Raw genomic sequence first — 6,121 nt, 5'->3', positions numbered from 1 at the left:
TTGTGTCAATGTGAGCACTAAGTTGAGCACCCAATTGAGTAACGGAGTCCACTTCATGCTTTCCTCCTCTAGTAGCCTTGCGAGGTCTACTATATTGTGAGTTATGGACCGCCATTTCCTCAATCTTGTTCCATGTTTGATTGTCATCAACTTCGGTGAACATTCCATTTGATCCCATATTGAGAATGTTCCTAGAATCTTCATATAAACCATTCCAAAATTGTTGCACCAAAAATCATTCGCTAAGTCCATGGTGAGGACATGAGCGACAAATTCCCTTGAACCGCTCCCAAGCTTCATACAAAGACTCTTCATCCCTTTGCTTAAAACCCGTAATTTGAGCTCTTAGCATGTTAGTCTTTTCCGGTGGGTAGAATTTTTGTAGAAAGCTAGAGCCAACTTCTTCCAAGAATCTATTCCAAGGGTGGCCTTATCAAGGCCCTTCAACCATTGCTTCGCGGTGCCGATTAAGGAAAAAGGAAATAAGACCCATCTAATTTGGTCTTGAGTCACGCCCGTTTGAGAGATAGCATCACAATAGTCGCAAAAGGTTTCCATATGAGAATGAGGGTCCTCACTAGGCATCCCCCGAATTGGCTCCTCTCAACTAATTGGATGAAGGCGGACTTGGCAATAAAATTTCCGGTTAGATGTTGCGGTGTAGGAGTACCATTTGGTAGATTCTCCTCGGTGGGTACGGAGTGTGACGAGAATTTTGGCATTGTAGGTGGATTTTGTGGGGTATTGTGTAATGGGTTTTCTTCTCCTTCTATTGCGAAAGGATTGACAAACTCACTAGTGGGTTGGACAACTTCACTAATACCTCTTAAATTCCTCCTAACAAGTCTCCTATTGTTCGTCAAGGTTCTTTCGATTTCACGGTCAAAAGGTAACAAATCACCTTGTAACCTTCTAGACATGCAAAATATCAAACAACTCGAAAACAATTAGAACAAACCTTGAGGAGTTTTACTTCCTCAAGGCGAAGAAAGACACAACTAATAACAATAAAAAGAAATCTAAATCAAACAAACACCGTCCCCGGCAACGGCGCCATTTTTGATGCGATCCCGCTAAGTGTTCACAAATTAAGATGTGGTCGTTGGTCACGGTCGAATCAAAACACAATTTATAGCTCCACAAACAACTCTACAATTAGTAAAGAGGCAAGTAAAGGTCGGATCCCAAGGGACGGGAGTTGAAATGAGATTTCTATTGCAACTAGTGGTGTCTAAGGGGTGTCACAAATTGGGTTGATGTAGAAGGATACTAAACTAAAATAGCAATGAAAATAAACAAGCAAGATGAATTAAAGGGTTGTAAACAATTGATTAAAGGCACTAGGGTGTCATGGGATCATAGGGGAATCATGGGATATGATCATACAAACATGTTCTCAAATTATAAGCAAGCAATTATTGTTGTGATGGATTGAGTTGGGTTATATCTTACAATCCTAGGAAAGTTTGGGTCCCGGAGCCGAATCGATTAGATTGTACAACACCTACAAGTCGACTTAATCTTCCCTACTCAACAACATGCATGGTCTAATGAGACTCGAGTTGGGTTATGTCTTACAAGTCTCATTGAAAAGATAGAAGATGATAGTAAATGCAAGGATTCATAGGCTTAGCATTTCATCAAATATAACATGTGCATGAGTTGAGATCAAAACAAGCAAGCAAATAAAACATGAAAGCATATTAATTTAAGCATGAATCATTCCCCATGTTGGTTTCCCCTAATCACCCATTAACCCTAGCTAAGAGACTACTCACTCATTATCATGTTGATCATGCTAGCAAGGTTGTCAATCATACCAACAATATGAAACATGATGAATAAATGAAAGTAATTAACAATAATTAAAAAGGGATTAAGAGATTATACCTACTAATGATTCCAATAATAAAGCAAAGATAAAAGAAGTACTTGAATGCTTGATTGAGAGGTTGTCAATCTCCCAACAATAACCCAAATAATCTTCAATTACCCAAAATAAAGGATGAACAAGAGAGAGATTAAAGAACTAAAACTTGGATTAAAACTTGATTAATACTTGATTACAATATTAAAGAGAGATTTGATTGATATTAACTACACTAATTATTGATAAGAAGAACATGCTCCTCTAATTAGACTAATGGGGTATTTATAGTGGAAATTAGGGAGGATGCATTAGGGTTAACTAAGGGCTAAACTAGTAATTACACTTTTTAAGTTGAGCAAGGAGGACCCGGTATTTTTCGAGAGAAGGGCTTCTTTCTTCGTAGCTTGGAGAAGACAATCCGTGCTGTGCTAGAAACCGGGCGGAATAGGGTCGGGACGGGCGGATTCTGGCGTTGGAATCCGAGCGGATTCAGGGGAATCCGAGCGGATTGTGGAGGGGGAATCCGAGCGGATTGTGGCAAAGCCGCTCGGATTGTGCTGCTGCGGGACGGACGGATTGGTGACAATCCGCTCGGATTGTCAGTCAGCAACAAATCTTCTTTTCTTCTTCCCTTTTCTTCATAAATTCCTTGGGGATTTCCTTGGGGACTCAAGGATCCTTTCTCAACATTGCTCTTCTACTATGATATGTACAAAGGCCTTCTAATCTTGTCTCTCCTTGATGCTTGGTCATTGAATTCGATCAATTTAGTCTCGTTTTGCCATGAAAATGCAAGATTCTTACTCCTTTCCTACCAAGGGATCAAAATCTCAAAGAATATGCAAAACAAAGAACTAAAGATAAGAAATGACCCAAATAAGCACTAAAAAGCATGGGAACAAGGCTAATTCGGGGGCTAAATATGCGCCAATTATGGTCACATCACATGGTAAGAAGGAACATTAGCTGGGGGCTCGATCAATCGAAGACGCTCCATAAAACAGACCTACCAAAAGCAGGTATTAGAAAAAAAAAAAACAAAAAAAAAACAAAAAAAAACGAAAAAGAAACAAAACGAAAAACAAAACGAAAAAAAAAAGAAAAAAGAAAGAAAAATATTCTTTTATCTGCAAGATAATGGGACTTCTCAAATGAGGTAGGTCGCGATTGGCTTTCCTGTTATCCAAACCCAATAGGATCTCTCCTAAACACAGGCAAGCTGGGCTCTTGCGCAGCTCCATTTGCTCAATCAGGCTGCCCCTCATGTCCTCATCAACATGCCCTTGAAGGACATATACATGTAATAGGCAGAATCCGAATGCCCTTCGCCTTGCAACATAAGAAACAGTAGGATCAGCCTTATTGATGAAACGATCGATGAAATCCAACATTCGCACTCCTTTAGAAGTCACAAGACGGTCAACGTCAGCTCTGGCCAATCCAAGCAAGTCTCTAAACTTATTCTTATACCCTTGAGAAGTGGAGGGAATAGCAGGCAAATGTTCCGGATCCCAACCACCAATCGCAGCAATCTCCTCAGGAAATGGGCAAATGTCTCCTCCAGGAAAGGCAAATACGTGATGATTAGGGTCCCAATAGTCAAGACAAGCATCGAGAAACGGTTTGACTAACTTGATCAACTTCAAGCTCAAAAGTGCTCCAAAATTATAAGCACCCATGTCATACTTCTCCACACTAGAGAACTCATTTGTCCATTCTTTTAGACGAATTTCAAGAGTATTCATGATGAAGGCTTATTTTGGGAGTTTTGTGTAATAAGACGAAGAAAGACAGAAGAATTATGTGAATAAAACCTCCCTCGACGTCTCTATTTATACTAAAAGTTGTTTCCTAAAATCCGTCAGAACGGACGCACTGGGGAACAGGCGCAGCAGGTGCTGCGCCTCTTCGAAGGGACGCAGACTCTTCTGCGCGCTCTTCCTCAAAATTTTTTTCTGTGATTTTCCGCGATGGATCTTTCCTAAATTCCTCAACGAATAATTTCCTATTCATACGGGTTATTATTTTGGTAAACGCGTCAAGTTACCATATTCCGTGTTTCCTAATTTCGCGGGCACGCATCTAGAGACGATATCGACATTTTCGTCATTTTAGCACACTTATACATTTTTTTTTTTAATTTTCTTTTTTGGGGAATCATTTCACCAATTTAATTTCATTTATTCTTTTTTTCACATTTTGGTATTTAATTTCATTATATCATTTTTCGAACTTTACCTTTTTTTTCCTTTTGGGGAATCATTTCACTCTCCACTTCAAACTTATATGTTTTTATTTTTTCTTTTTTTAGGGGGTAACCCTCCCTACCGTCCAGTCATTTCCGACCAATTTTTTGCATTTTTGCCATTTCCGACCAAATTTTTGCATTTTTCATTTCTGGTCATACTTTTTTGCATTTTAGAGTCATTGTTTTGCGCAAATTTAGGCCATATGTACAAATACATGTTCTATGTGATTTCTGTGTAAATTTCGGCAGCATGACGGCGTAAACCGTCATCTACCAAACCTGTTCAAAGCTAATCTACAGGAACAAACAAGGCAACCTTGCAGCAAAGGCACGCATGCCATCATATATACAACCAAAAAGGGATATGTACACCAAACTGGGGGCTCGAGCCCCAAAACAAAATCCAAATGTCCGAAAATGTATAAATGTACAAAAATACAACCAAAAAACAAGAAGCAACGCGGAAGCTATTGCTCGTCGCCGTCTAGCTCAGCAACTCTCGCCTCGAGAGCAGCAACCTCGGCGTCGCGAACCTCGAGCTCCCTCAGCAGGCGAGCCGTCTCCTCTCGGGACTGGGCAAGCTCTCGCTCCAGCTCGCGCTCCCTCTACAAACGACAAAACTGGCTCATGTCAATCATTTCGAGCATAAAGGAAAATTAGAAAACTCAAAAAAAATAAAGTAAACGGAAAGTTCATACATGTCGTCCTCGGCCACCAGCAAGTGCCTCGAAGGCAGTAGCCCGCAGCCGGTTGGCTACCCTCCACAAAGCCACGAACTGGGATGGCGCGACCTACATTTCAAAAGGGAAATGTTTAGCAATTGAGCAAACTCGAGCAAATGTGTTCTTACACGAAAACTATACAAGCTAGAAGACTCACCCTCCGAATCAGATGCTGCCAATCGTCCAAGCCAGCATCCCTCACCGCCACGTCAAAGTCACGCAGCTCGGAGATCGTCGTCATCCCCGTCGTGTCAGTGTACTCAAGGGTCTCGGGGTACTCTGGGGGCTCGATGCCCGCCGCCTCGACCTCCTGCAAAGTCAGATGATTTCTGTTAACCGATGATCCTTCATCATATGCTCAAACAATAAAAAATGAAAGAGGGCAAAGCACTTACCACAACCGGCCAGTACGCTAACCTCCCGTAGAGGAACGCCGAGTAGTCCTCACCAGGAAGGAGGAGGGCATCACCGCCAACACCAACCAAGTCAGCCTCTCTCTCAGCCTCAGAAGGCTCCCTAAACATCGTCCGAGGAGGATCGATGGGAACCGTCAAGACATCCCGAGAGCACTGCCGAGCCAAGCGCTCGCCCAAGTACCACACAGGACCCACCGACGTCCTCAGCAGCAGTCGGCTCGAGCTCCTAGGTCGAAGGACCTCAGCCACGAAAGGAGGAGCGCCAGCGTACTCCTCCCAAGGCCTAGGCACCCACTAGAAAAGCAAACGAAGGGTCATTCTTATGATCAGTTCTAAAAGTAGAGAAAGAAACACAGACAAATGTAAGGTGAAATACTCACGCCGTCCAGCTGAAAAGCGTTCACCTCCCGCCGACAAATGTCGTGGAAGGAACGCCGATTCCTCGTGCGGCACATCACCCAATCCCTCACAACGGGATAGGCCTTCTCCATCGGCTCCGTACTCTTGGGCGCGAGGCCCGAAAAGTAGGAGTACACCCACGCCTGTAAATCAAGATAATCAGCAATGATCTTTCGTGATTTGATAAGAAAAAGAAATGATCTTTCATGAGAAGAAGTGAAGGTTCATACCTCCAACAACAGTCCAGGGCCGACAGCAGCAGGAGAAGTCCCCTTCTCCATCAACTCCGGACGAACCATGGCCGTCATGAAGCGGATGAGGACCGCAAAACCAGCAGTGACCCAGTCCCAACGGCCTAGGGAACTCAGGTCAGAAAGAAAGGGAAGAAGCTTCGTCGAAAGCCTCTCTCCCTTGTCTCCGAGGTAAATCGAAGACAAGAACCACCAGAGCCACAAGCGGACTCTCT

General features: G+C 42.9%; 1 non-coding gene across 1 annotated transcript; it reads left to right on the top strand.

Moving 5' to 3' along the window:
- Positions 1–245: 245 nt before the first annotated feature.
- On the top strand, positions 246–352 carry LOC141654303 (small nucleolar RNA R71). Its single transcript, XR_012547864.1, has one exon. It is a non-coding gene; the product is annotated as a small nucleolar RNA R71 (small nucleolar RNA).
- The last annotated feature ends 5,769 nt before the right edge of the window (positions 353–6,121 follow it).

This window comes from Silene latifolia, chromosome 4 (assembly GCF_048544455.1).
Source record: "Silene latifolia isolate original U9 population chromosome 4, ASM4854445v1, whole genome shotgun sequence".
Lineage (NCBI taxonomy): Eukaryota > Viridiplantae > Streptophyta > Magnoliopsida > Caryophyllales > Caryophyllaceae > Silene > Silene latifolia.
Note: the sequence above shows the minus strand (reverse complement) of the source record. Positions and strands in the feature narration are given on the sequence as shown.